The sequence below is a fragment of the Pipistrellus kuhlii genome, unplaced genomic scaffold (genome assembly GCF_014108245.1).
Source record: "Pipistrellus kuhlii isolate mPipKuh1 unplaced genomic scaffold, mPipKuh1.p scaffold_m20_p_4, whole genome shotgun sequence".
NCBI classification, from domain to species: domain Eukaryota; kingdom Metazoa; phylum Chordata; class Mammalia; order Chiroptera; family Vespertilionidae; genus Pipistrellus; species Pipistrellus kuhlii.
The window spans coordinates 61,215,104-61,228,857 of record NW_023425540.1 but is presented as its reverse complement, the minus strand read 5'-3'; the positions used below and the strand labels follow the sequence as shown (position 1 = coordinate 61,228,857).

General features: G+C 44.0%; 1 protein-coding gene and 1 pseudogene across 7 annotated transcripts in view; both read left to right on the top strand.

The window, feature by feature from the left end:
* The window catches only part of SEMA6A (semaphorin 6A), a 126,327-nt gene that overhangs the window by 29,569 nt on the left and 83,004 nt on the right, over window positions 1-13,754 (top strand). The gene's annotated exons all lie outside the window — the stretch shown is intronic.
* Window positions 3,373-3,521, top strand: LOC118704056 (annotated as a pseudogene).

The following is a 13,754-nucleotide window of genomic DNA, read 5'->3' as shown; positions in this document are numbered from 1 at the left end:
GATGTGGGTGATAGGAGCGACACTAATCTCAGTGGCCTTTAGGATTATGGCTTATTGTCAGGTTTCAAAACCAAGACTCTGCCCTTGGTTTCTACCACGTACTTATTAGTGAAACGATTTGCCATCACTTTATTAGAGCTTCCTGATTTTGAAATGCCGTACAGCTCTTTAAAAAACAATCTGACTCATCGCAACAGCCTCACAAGATAGGAGATAGCTCCTGACGCTAAAAGGCAAATGAGGATTTCTGCCAACATCACCCCTGCATTTGGATGGATGGCCGGCCTGGATGGGGCCATTGAAGATGGCAGGACAGACAGAAGCCTCTGTTCAGCACAGGTTGCTGCCACACCCAAATGGCATCTTCACGCCTACAGAGAGAGAGTAGGTGGGTCCTTGTCTCTACATGGGCTGCCATTTTCCAGAACAACCAAGTTTCCTGTAACAGTGAAGGGTGTGGCTGCAGGTAAGCCCTCTGCCCCTTTGACCTTGTATGCCAAAGTCTAAAAGCAATAAATACCAACCTAGAGAAACATTGACCAGAAATGGTGATATCACAGTAATTACAAATCTGTTTTTGTCTTTGTAATAACATTTTGATGTAATGATCTCAGCCCTGTTTGGCAGGCAGAAGCCAATCTGAGAGTCATGGGAGGCCTCTCCTAAGAAGCATATGAGGAAATTGCCAAGTAGGCTGTGCCTGACCCCGGGCCGGGCTGGGAAGGAGGACCCGGAAGGCGATTTTTTAGCAATCCCAGAAAGCAACTCTGTGCAAGGAGGACCACCCATTGTGATAACAGTTGGAAGGAGTGCCTTCCACAGTCATAAACCAGAAGTGTAAATATGTTGCTGAAAGAAACACTTGTCTATGACCAGCCTTCCCAGTAACTGGTTATTTCTTGGAAACATTAGGGAGCAAAGAGAATTCTATTTTTTCCTACTGCTATCAAGGTTCATTTAATCTGCCATATAATCAGAGGTCTGTCGAATGTATTTTAAGAGCTGCCCAAAAGATTAAAGAATTCAATGAAGAAGGAAAGCAGAAGGGAGAAGCTGCGGAGCCTGCCAGGAGAGTGAAAAGGGCTAGCTTGGGCCTAGATTGAACCAATTGGAGACCTGATCAAGACCGTTGGAGACTTGACACATTATCTAAATGCATATTGGCCTTATCATATGGTCCCATTTACTTTGTCTTCTTCTAGCACTAACTCCTATCCGCATGTGGGAGTGTATTTCTGCTACCTAATCTGGCCTAAGCAGCCCTGCAAAGCCAGGAAACCGGTCAGATTATAAATCTCTGGAGAAGATCTGGCAAGTATCACATGCTGATCAGTCTGGACCATTCACTCTGAATTAAAAAGCTTATTCTTGGCCTTTTTTAAAACATAACAAGCCTATTTGTTAAGCTTTTTATATTAGTGGGTATTTCTGTATAGCCTATTATGTTTCAAGAGAAATGAGAATTATTCAGGAAGAAGATTATCCTACTTTCTGTAGGAACTAGACCAAGTAAACAAAAAATTGAGACATCTCTGCAGTGTTGAAGACTACCCTCTTGAGAGGTAAAGTAGTGGGGTATCAGTTGATGAAAAACCCTCTTTCCCCCTGAACTGGATCATTTTGCTCACCTGCTGCTACATAGGAGGGAGCAGGAGAAGGAGGGGGTTTTACTGAGCCAAGGGGTCTTGTGAGAGATTTACAAAACACATCCGGGAAAATTTAGGTAGTAATGAAATAGAAAAACAGCAGCTCTATGAATTAAAGACATTCAGAGTCATATCAGAAAAACCAGTCATCATCCCATTGTAGCTGAAAGAGGAAACTGACATATGTTCTTGACACAGAAGAATTAGTATTTTCTGAACTTTGGGGGGAAAACCCTTCCAGTTCATGATTTGCTGCTTGGGCTTTGTGAGCACTCAAACAGAACTGCAGGCACAGAACTTCAGGCTTCCAAATGGAAAACGATGCTGTCTCCGGAAGGACAAACACTACCAGGGAAAGGGGTCAAGTGGTGCTAGAGCCACAGCTGCTGGAGGTAGTGGAAGTGGTTGCCAGTCCCGGGAAATGGAGACCTGGAGACCGAACAGAGGAGACCCTCCTGCCCTCACTCTCGCCCCCTATGCCATTCAACCACAGACACTTTCCTGGTCCTCCGGCAGAGCACAGGAATCAGCTTTATTCATAGTTTAAAATGATGACAACCCCCACAAGTTCTGCCCTAATCTCCTAGTATTTCATTTTCAAATAAATTCATATTATTCTGGAATCCTAGGACTGTGATATTTGCCTCTTTATTTGCTTTTTTAATTTTGTTTTTGTTTATTTTACTTTTAGTTTCTTTGATATGTTAAATTCATGAACCCGTTTTGCTTTTCAAATTCCCTGTAGTCTGAGGTAAAGGAGAGGGGAGAAAACAAGTTTTTTCTGAACCATATTAATGAGAGATAAAGGGACACTCGGAGTCCTTTAAAAAGGCTATTATCTGCAAATAAAGAGGTTGGGGAGGGGTCTCCTGGGAAGAAATAAAATGCAAGAGGAGGCTAGAGCAAATGCCGAGTGTCCTTTGGAAGATACATTATTTCCCAAAGAAGTGTCCAGATCTCTGACTTATTAAATACCAGGATATTGCTCAGTTATGGTAGCAGCTTCAATGGGTGGCTCCTAAATGATTTGGTTAGCAAATAACAACTGTAAAAGATATGAGAAATGATGATCTCAAACTCCCTATGCAAAGTCTTAAAAATCCCACACCAATTCCTGCATCTCAAATGAAGAAGGGACAGAAAGAGATTCTTAATTTTTTATGGCTCTCCAGCCTACCTACCTTCTCAGGAGCAGTGACTTAATCCTCAGAAAACATGGAGAAGAAAATGCATGGGCAACCACCAATGCATTTACCAAGCTATGACATGTGCTTCTGCACATGAGACTTGTTAACCGGGTAAATAAAGCATCTTAAAGAACTTAAGATTTTCTTCTGCCCTAGATACCAATTCATGTGTAAGATGTTACCAAGTTCACTGTAACTGTTAATTAGCATTTGAACTTGTAATGACAATAAGATGAGCTTGGTACTGATGGGATGAACTTGTGTGGGTGGCCTCTTGGCACAGGAACATGCACAGTGATTAACCCTTTATATAGTCATGTTAGTCTGGAGTTGATGCCTTTTAAGAATGTTACTTTCAAACGTCCTTGGATGCTAGTTATCATTTAAAAATAAATAATAATTTTGGTGACCGTATCTTTCCCCTTGCACCCTGCACAATAGATATAATAGGACTTCTGAAAGCAAACACAGCAGGTTTAGATTAAAGGCCTGTGGTATTAATTTGAATTCTGATTTTTGAATATTTAAAGAGCATGAACATCGCTTTTCGGCCTTTTGGCTAAGATCAAGTGCAGTTTCTGTTCTTATCAGTTTAAAGTGCAGGGACACAGTAATCATCACTAATTAGCATTTTGTGTAGCCAGGCCAGCTTGTGATTCAGCTGTTTTTGTGTTTACCTCCACCCCCACCACCCATCATTAATGACCCACATGAATGTTACCTTGCATTTCCAGCCTGACAAAGACATGGTCCAGACCTGCCTCCTTTATTTGCCCCCAATTAGGATCAAGTGGGGCAAAACAATCTTCCCTATAAGTTGCTTACGTTGTCATCAACATAATCATTAACACTATCATGATTGTGAGTTTTATTGTTTTGAGATGGATCGAGAGCTTTGAGAAGTTTGTGGTATATAAGTTCAGTACTGCTAATGGAAAATTTTATTTGCACAGGACTTTTTCCTGTCTGCATCCAGCCACACAGAAATAAATACACTGTCATCTAAGTGCCAAAAGATGCTGATCTGAAGTAGAAGTTGTTGCCTGATACTGGTGCCAGTCTGGTGAGAATAAACTGCCAAGGCAGAAACAAAAATGATAGTTTGAGCCAAGTTTTTTTTTTTTTTTTCTCTCTCTCTCTTTTGAAATTAGTTATGTAGCACATGCATACACAATATCAGTCTCTGTGAAATATGAGGGATGCCTGATTACAAGCAAAGAGGGAATCTTGGGCAAGAGTCTAGTGCAGCTGCATGCCCCACCCCATATCTTGCCAAATCATGGTTCTGTTGAGAGAGACATAGAGAGAGAGAGAGAGTTAAGTGACATGTGGGAATGATGGGGGAATTAATTTCTCCTCGATGTCAGAGTATGGCAAGGGACCAGTACCTCCCAGTAGAAGTGAGTTGAAACAGAAGCTATAGCCCCCAATCAGGATCTTTGTGAACACCTGAAGCAGGAATTTATCCAGGGATAGAGACCTCCAATATGTTGGTGACTGCACACATGTGGGGGCAGAAAACAGCCTCCGTGTTGGAGTTTATAATGATGATGGAGTCCAGTTTTATCATAATAATTTTTGTATTCATCTACTTTAAAAGTGCATCAGAAGCATGATAATGGATACTTTCCCAAATAAAAAAATACACCTAATGTATGTATTACTATTATGATAACTACATGCCCTGAAAACGAGTAGTTGAATACTACCACGTATCTAAAGAAAATATCAGACTAAGTATATAAAAAAAGACCAATCTTTTAGCTAACCAAAAAGTTACAGTGTAAGAAAAGGAGTTTTATAAAAAAATGCACATAAGAAAATGAATAAGATGAAATGAACTTGAGACAGTAACAAGGATTTAACAGAACAATGAATTAGATTAGAAAGTTCTCAAGAACACTTAACACACTAGAAAGTTAACCAGTCAAAGCAATATAATGTCTTCTATATCTAGTGTTAGTTTAAGGTTGCATGGAGAGAATAATAGATATGACTGATGACCAAAATAATTAAAACTGTGTATAAAAATCAAGAGGTTAAGAACTTGTAGGACAGAAGTAAAATAAAAACTAAAACAAAGTATATGGACTTCAAAGACCCTGCAAACCATTTCATCTGAGCATCTACCACTGGTGAAAATGGTGTTAATTCTAAAAGTGAAATCAAGAAGTTGAAGGAAATCCATGAGTTATTTTACATGTATGTGTGATGGAGGGTCAGCATTAGAGGAACTGTTGAGATGCATTTCAATGAACGTCACGCGGTTACCATGTTACCATTCTGGGAGCCATTTCTTTGGAGTATAACCTCCGAGTACGGAAGGCGCTCTGCATGCTGCCCAGCACAGCTGCAGGAGTGAGACGATTCTTACAAGCAACGACTCTCAATGATTTGTTTTGTTCTCAGATGGCAAAGCAGAGAGAATGCTTTTCAAAGCATGTCAGATTATTTGCCCACACAATAGTCGACAGATCTTCACCAGCCTGAGAATCAGGAATGTGACACACATTCCAGGCGAGAGACCAAAAGCAAACACAAGCTGCAAAAGCGACCCAGAGTCACCTGCAGCTGTAGGAAGCAGACCTGCCACGTAACGTGTGCCCAGGTCATCACAGTGAAACTCCACTGCTGTTTGTTCTCACTGCCCGAGGTGGCTCATTGGTTTGTGGTGCATAACATCAGGGATACATTCTGTGAACTGTGTCGTTAGGTGATTTCATCCTTGAACAAACACCACAGGGTGCACAGACACACATTAGGTGGAACTACACACCTAGGCTGCCTGTTGTACCACCATCGTATAGGCGGTCTGTTGTTGACCAAAATGTCATTATGAATACACTAGAGGCCCGGTGCACGAATTCATGCACAGGTGGGGTCCCTCAGCCTAGCCAATGATTGGGGCCATCTTGCCCAGTCCTGGAGGGTGGGGGAGGACCATGGGAGGGGGTGGCCAGCCACCATGGGGAGGGACCTCAGGAGGTTGGCAGGCCACAGGAGGTTGGCTGTGGGACCTTACTCACCACTAAGGGGCAGCTTCTACGTTGAGCATCTGTCCCCTAGAGGTCAGTGCATGTCATAGCGACCAGTCATAATGGTCACTTAGGCTTTTATATATAGAGAGATAATAAAGAAAAATAGGCTTATGATTATATAAAGAAGAAAAAATGTGCTTGCCTTATAGAACACATAATTGAAAAAATGTTACTTTTTGTTATGAATAACTTCCATAAAAAAAAAATCCTGGCAACTCCAAGATTAATATAAGTACATGAAAAGCAGCTTTTAAGTAGTATAGTCTAACTTACATAACAGGTTAAATAACAGACAAAAACATCACAAACTATTTTTGCAAATAAAAGCACATCTAACAACACTAACTGAAATTCTGTTCCTCTGAACAGAGTATTCTGAGAACTCATGTAAAGTGACAGTGCCACAGAGCTTTGGAAAACATGGAATACAAAGAGCCTATCCCAGCACTTTGGGTGGCTCCTCATGTGTGAGGCTGACATCTCAGGACAGTAAGTGGCATTGCATCTTTTTTTTTTTTTTTAACCCTCTCCTGAGGATATGTTTCTATTGGTTTTATAGAGAGAGGAAGGAGCGGAAGAGAGAAACATCAATCAGTTGCCTCCCATTAGTACCCTGACCAAGAATCGAACCCAGAAGCCACCTGGCCAGGCTGGCATTGCATTTTGGCTGTCCACCTGAATTACGTCAGGATACCCACCGGTCATGGTACATGATCAGCAATAAGTTGTTTGGGGAAGACAACATGTTTTAAAAGAACCAACAAAGCCTATTACTAATACTGGAAAAAACAAATTCAACCACTGAGCCAAGTAAATGGAGAAGAGGTGTAATATTCACTTGTGAAGACAACAGATGGGTAAAGTCCTATGAACCACCTGACCCAAGTTTTTAAGAGTAGATAAAAAAAAAATTAAACGTTCTGTTTGCATGATCTACCTGAATTTATTCCCCGTATGTTTAATCATATACCTTTGTGGTTATTTTTAATATCCATTTTGTTATCTTTTTCCTCTCTTTTTCCCCTCCTAAAACATTAAGATTCCTGAGAAGGTGAAAATGCCACTGCCACTGCTCCTAGTAGTAACAGTCATAGTAACCCAATGTTTATACAGTGCTTGCTACACTTTCACTTAATCTCTGCAGCGACCCCAAGGGCACATGTTACTGTTATCTGCAGTGTTTAGTTGAGATTCTGGATGATAAACAGGATTTTTTCCCTAGGTTAGAAAACTGGAAAACAGTGCTAGGGGTTGCAGGCCAGACTGGGCAGATGGCAACACCCATGATCTGGTCCCCACTGACCCTAAACACTGTTTCCCACGCAGGGCAGTATGGGAGCACCGGGACATCCTCCTTGTTTATCTGAGAAGGATCTGTGTTTGTGGGCAAGTCATTTACCCTCTCCTGAACAGGATGCGTCTTGTAGACAGAAGCATTCTAGCTCTGTATTACCCGCCTCCTCCCCTTCAAAAAGTGGATTTATTATGAATAAATGCTGTAGTTTCCTATGGATAGATCTGAGTGAGTGTGCATGTTGTGTGTGTGTGTGTGTGTGTGTGTGTGTGTGTGTGCCTGCTGTGTGTGTGTATGTGTGAGAGAGACATAGTTGCCAAAAGATTTTCATCAAAACCACAGGAGTCAAATACCTTCTAACTGCTGTTGGGGCTGCTTCTGGCCGGGTGGCTATTCCACATCCTGGGCTGCTCTTATCCTGGGCTTGATTTTAAGGAACACCTATTCTTTCTATTTTTTTTTTTTTTCAAAAATGCTAATATGTTGTCCACCTCGCCTCTCGTAATGGCTCACGGGTCTTAAACTTGGAGCCAGAAAGGCACTGCCTTTGTAAAGCACAAAAGAACACCAGCTTTGTGGATTTTTTTTTTATTTTTTTTTTATTTTTTTTTAAAGAAAAATCACACGAGGCCTGAATGAAAAGCTCCGGGACCATTCAGAGGCCGCTGCATTGTGCAGCTGTTCTGACTCCGCGGAGAGCCCCTTGGCAGCGGACAATGCGGTACCTGGAGGAAGCGAGGCACAGGGCGCTTATTCAGGAGCCGCGGGCCCTGGGATCCCTGCCAGGGCCCTCTGGAAGCTGGGGGGCCCTTTTCCCCGCCTCAAACCCTGATAAGCATATGGCAGTGTGTGGTTGCGCTTTGTTGTTCGCCTGCCAGCGTTTGTTTCACAATTTTATTGCAGCGGCGTCTCCCCAAAGGCTGGCACGTAGGGGCTTTCTCTTTCCCGGTTTGGGTCCCACCTCCGTGATGTGGACGGGGAGACTTTGATTGGTCAGAGTCCGTGCCGAGTGAGCAATGCCTCGCTGTGGCCCGAGTTCCCAGGACTCTGGTTCCCCGAGACAAAGTCTCTTTCTTCCCCGAGCTGATGGTAAATATCTGGTCAGCCTCATCTATTTAGAACCAGCCAAGCAGGAATCCCAGTGCTGGGGAGAAGATTCTTTTGTTTGTTTGTAAGTAAACAATGGACTCCACTCTTCCTCACCGAAATTAAATTACAATCACTCTTAAAATAATACCAAAGACCTAATCTAATTGCAACAGGGAGGGGGCGGAGGCCATTGAAGGCAAACTCACTGTTGCTTCACTTCTCTGTTTGAAGTGTGTCCTCCACCTGATGATTCTGGAGAACTTTTTTTTTTTTTTTTTTTTTTTTTTTTAATGCAGAGGAGATTATTATGTTCCTTGCAAGTGGCCAGAGCTGTGTGGACTAAAAGCCAGGTGGGCACCTTTTTCTGAAATCATTTTCTTCTGGGAACATCGGGTTGAGCTATTTGGGGGTGGGCATTATTATTATTATTATTATTATTATTAGTGTTTTTAAGAATACCTAAGAACGAAAAAGCTGTGTGAAATGACTTGCATGTCTTCTTGCATTGGAGTGGTAAAAAGACCCCTGCTTAAACAGCCTCAGTTAGGGAAATGTGCAGGGATGCAAAATCCAGGGAGTGGCTATAATGTACAAAATCATTTCCAGGAGGAAACTCCTAAGCAGAAGCTCTGAGCTCTCCTGTAGTTGTATCATGGCCTCTTTAATAGCTGGATATTGTTGAAAGGTACAGCCGGATGCCACTTGTCCCTCAGCTCAGCACCAGCCCCCCTGGCACAAGCAATTCGTCATCCTAAAAGGGGGGATTCAGGCTTCCAGTTGAACCCTAGCTGGATCGGCTGTCACTCCTCCTCTCCCTGAGGTTGACAGCAGCCTTCTTTCCTGAGGTTTGCATTCCCATCTGATCCTGTAAAGTCATCAGCCTCACTCCCCTGCCTTTCTGGTTGGACACGGAGTCAGTATAACTGTGATGTTCCCTTGATCACAGTTTCTAAATAGTTCAAAATCCAAAGATCACATGCCTGTCAAGAAACTCCTGCTGCTCTCTCATGTGCTCACAACAACCTTCTTATACAACTGGGTCTTCTGCTCACCGCTGCAATTCCTATTCATCTCCACCCAAATCCTTCCTGTCTCCTTCCCAGAACCGGCCGGTGGGAAGCTAGCTTGGTGTTTATGCAGACTTGCCCTCTGCTACCCGCTTGCTACCCTGCTTCCCTGTTTCCTGCCAGGTCAGTGACCTTAGGGCTGGGTCTAACTTTAGCTTCCCTGGCTGGGTAGGATTACCTGCCACAGTGGGGCTCACCCCTCCTCTGCACTTTGGACTCCTCTCAATTGTGCTAGTGCTGACCCATGTCAGGCAGCCCTCCTCCAGGCTTAAGAACACAATATCCGAGGTTCCCTCATTTCCCCATAAAAGGTGTATTTGTATTACGCCAAGTGCCTTTCTCCTCCAGGCTAAGCGGCCTGATTTGCACACATGTAAACAGGAGTAAGGCATTTCAGATGCTAGAAAGCTTAATGTGGATTCCCTCAGTTGTTCTGTATTGAGGTATGCAGCTGGCTAGGCTTCTGTCCTCCTTCTAGAATGGCCTTCTGTTGTAGAAGTATAAAGTCTTCATTTGTTCACTCAGTCACACATACGTGCCTGATTTGGGGCTCAGCACTGGGTGTCCAGGGACGAATAAAAAGGACACGGTGCCAAAGTTCTCAGGGCTCACGGCCTCACAGAGGCAGAAGATAATTCAACCAGTGACATTGGAGTCCATTTCCCATGACAGCCTGTGGTCGCCGGCTTGAAGGGAAAGAATGGGGTGCCATGAAAAGGGCCTTGGGGTGAGAGGTGGTGTCAGGGACCCACACAGATGCTGGCCACAGAAGGTCTCTTCAAGGAAGTTACGTGAAGGAGGAGCCAGCCAAGGAGAAGTCGGGGGGCGGGGGGAGGGAGGAGAGCTTTCTAGTGAGAGGGCCCCTCCAGGCAGAAGGAGCTCCAGGGTGAGGACCGGAAGCCTGGCTGGGATGTGGTGAAGGCGGGGGCAGGGCTCAGGAGCTGAGCATGCAGCCAGGTTAGGGATGCCCAGTTTAGGGATGTTCTCATGCTGTTCTGAGTGCCCGGGGAAGCAGGGAAGGGGCGTGATCAGGTCTGACTTACGCTCTGTACACAAGAAGTTCAGCAAAAGTGGTGGCAGTAGAGATGGAGAGAAGGAATTTCAGCTGCGTTAGGAAGAATCAGCAAGGTTTGCCAAGATAAAGCCTTTGGACCTGGTAGCTAATCATCAGTGGCCTCTGAGAGCCGTGTTGGTGGAATCACAGGACAAGGGGGCATCGCTGTGGAGGGGACGGAGGGTGAAGGAGCAAATGCAGGTCCTAGCTGTGCTAACCTTGCGAGGTGTTTGGCGATGAGGAAGGATGCAGCCTTCCAGGGAAGGAGAACAAAAGGCTTGTTGGGAGAATGGAAACAGGCATGTCTGTGGGCATGCCACTGGATGATGAGCAAATGAAACTACTAGAGCCGGGCAGCGAGGTGGGCACCGTCTGGGAGGTGGGGAGAATGGTCTCAGACCTGGGTGAAGAAGGGGTCATGTGGAGACTGGAGGGAGAAGCCTGGAGGTGGAGGAAGGAAAGTGAGAGCTGATGGCCTGGTAGGAAGTTAGGCTCTGTCCAGAGAAGGGAAAAACAGGAGCAAGGTTTGGAATTCCAGCTGCCTCATTCATCCAGGGGAGGGGGCAGCGAGGCTGCTCTCAGGCAAGAGAAAGCGCTGAAGAGCAGGTAGCAGCTTGGCGGAATCGTTTCGGAGCCCTTTCAAACAGCTAGGTACCATTTTTCTCCAGCAGTGCTGCCTCACTTCAGAGAAAAATGTGCTGATGTCCTTTGGAAAGATTTTCAATAACAAGGGCTTTCTAAATAACCTTCCGTTTAACCAGGGCATCGTTCAACCAGAACGCCCTCTCCCAAGTATTCCAGTTAGTCAACGTTTTACTGAAACATGTCAGCCCTGAAAAGTACAGAAGGCAGCTAAGTAGGACAGACTAGAAAGGTGTCAGAAACCCCACCTCTGTGCACAGAGCCACGGTGGCAGGCCTCCTCAAAGCCTCACCCTGTCAGACCTGCCACCCCGAATGCCTGGCAGCACCGTGGGTCACACAGAGGAAGCAACAAAGAAGGGAGTCTGCAGCCCCGCCGAACGGCGTCCAGAGTATTCCACGTGTGGTGCTTGAGGTGGACACGGCATTCTGAAGTGTTAACCTCGCAACAAACCAGTAGCTTTGCACAGCTTGAATGAACAGTTAAGGGACCCACATGCCCACAACGTGAGCAAGTAGGTGCCTTCTAGGATTGATCTGAAAACAATTCTGTAGGAATGTGTACAGCGCACACACAGGGCCAGGCTAAGGTGTGTCTGTGAGCGGTTGGCAGAGGGCATGGAGAAACCCGATCCTGCACTTTGTAAATTATAAACTGTGTACAACCTGTCATCTCTGTCTGGGCCTGGGCTAATGACACTTTAACAATTGGCCCATGTGTGACCGAGTGCCAAGAGCCAGGGTTTCAAAGCAAATACATCCGAAGCTCTGCCACTGATGCCCGCTGGAGTCTGTGGGGAAATAACAAGCACAGTGACACCGGTGAGGGAGGACTCTCCCAGCAGGCCATGGGTATTTTTAGAAGGCTTGCCTTCGGAAATGCCTCCAGTGGAACGAGAGGGCCTTTACACAAGCAGTTGGGGCGTGGGCATGCAGTTGTACCATCCAGAGGGACTCAGATACCTCAGAGACACTAATTGCCGGGTGCCACGATTCTCCCAACTAGAAGCCAATTGGAAAAGGCAGGCTTTCCTGTATCGTATTAGAGTCATGTCCTTCTGGCCCACAACAAAGCTGTGGTAGGAATTGTGTTCCCTCTTTTCTCCACTCCAGACCTTCCCCTATCCTGGCCCCCAACATCTAGTGAGATGCCCTGCATGCAGGCGCTGATGAAATGTTAGTGAGTTTACGATTCAGGAAATGACTATGATTAGAGAGCAGTGCACATAGTAGTTAAGGATGTGGGCTTTGGAGCCAGCTTGCCCAGGGACCAAACTGTGCTGCCCCTCTTACTAGTGTGTGACCTGAGGAAGTCTCCTCACCTGTAAAATGGGGATGGTAATAATAGGATGCTCTTCAATGTGTTGTGACGATTAAATGAGTCATTACATGCTTGACTCTTGGAAAACACAAAAATGGTATTATTTTGCAAAAATAAATTACTCTTTAGGCAGAGGAGCCCTTCTGAAAAGACTCCACCTGAAATAAAGGCAAGCAGGGTTTTTTTTTTTGGTGACTGATTAAGAAAGATTCTACAAGTTTTGTATCTTCAGTAGCCTATTTTTAAAGGTAAAATTTTTAGATTAATATGGGTTTGTAATTTTCAGAAGTCCAATGGGTTTTATATAAAATTTTATGCAATTTTTTTTTTTAAACAACAGTACAAATCTTTTTTTTTTTTTTTTTTTTTAAGTAAATTAAGCTTGTTTGGCTGTTGTGACTCAATGGTTAAGCATTGACCTATGAACCAAGAGTTTACCAGTTCAATTCCCAGTCAGGGCACATGCCCAGATTGTGGGCTCCATCCCCAATAGGGGGTGTGCAGGAGGCAGCTCGTCGATATTTCTATCTCTCTCTCCCTTCCTCTCTAAAATAATTAAAAAAACCACGTCTTTAAAGTAAAATATTTTAAAAATAAGTAAAGAAAGTTAAGCATCTAAAATATTTTTTTCTCCAAAAAGAACCCCAAACACCCAGATTCTGTTACTTTTTGGAAACCAATTCACATCTGGGATGCCAAATTTCAGTCTTAGTACAGTATGGAACAGCTGAATGATAATTTTTTTAACTTCCCAGAACACACAGACTTCTGATGGGGACATGGGAAAGGTACATTTATCTTTTCAGCTGCATGAAAATGAAACCCATACTATATTTTAGTGAATAAAAGAAAAATATATATATGAAAACTTCAGGGCCTGTGTAACAGGGACTCTATGTAGCTGCAACATTGGAATTTGTACAATCCGCCTATTGTTCAGATTACCATGTCCCTTAGCAATTATTGGAAGCAATAGTGCCTTTTATATTAGAATGAAAGTAATGTAAACAGTGGTTATTTTCATTCTAATATACTTAAGATTTGCAACATTTAATTCAAATGGGTATATGTGCAGCCACATTGAATTATAACCACCTTCTGATTAGAAAAACAAGATGCAGCCCTCTGAGAAAAGGGGGAAATGCTGATGAAAATTGTTCACTTAATCCCTGGTTTTAGACCACACAACAGCTGCCTTCTAGCTGCATCTCAAGATTCTAAACTAACTGGTTGAAATATAAAGTGCTTGGTTAATAATCCCTGTTCACTCTAAATAGGTTCATTGTTCGCGCTGGCCAGATTCTTTTTGTTTTGGTTGTTGTCTTACTGCCTGAGGTTAATAACACCTTAGACACTGCCTCCATGTCCACCAGTTCTGGCAGAGCCGTGGCTTATTATTATGCCAGCTTCACAATGA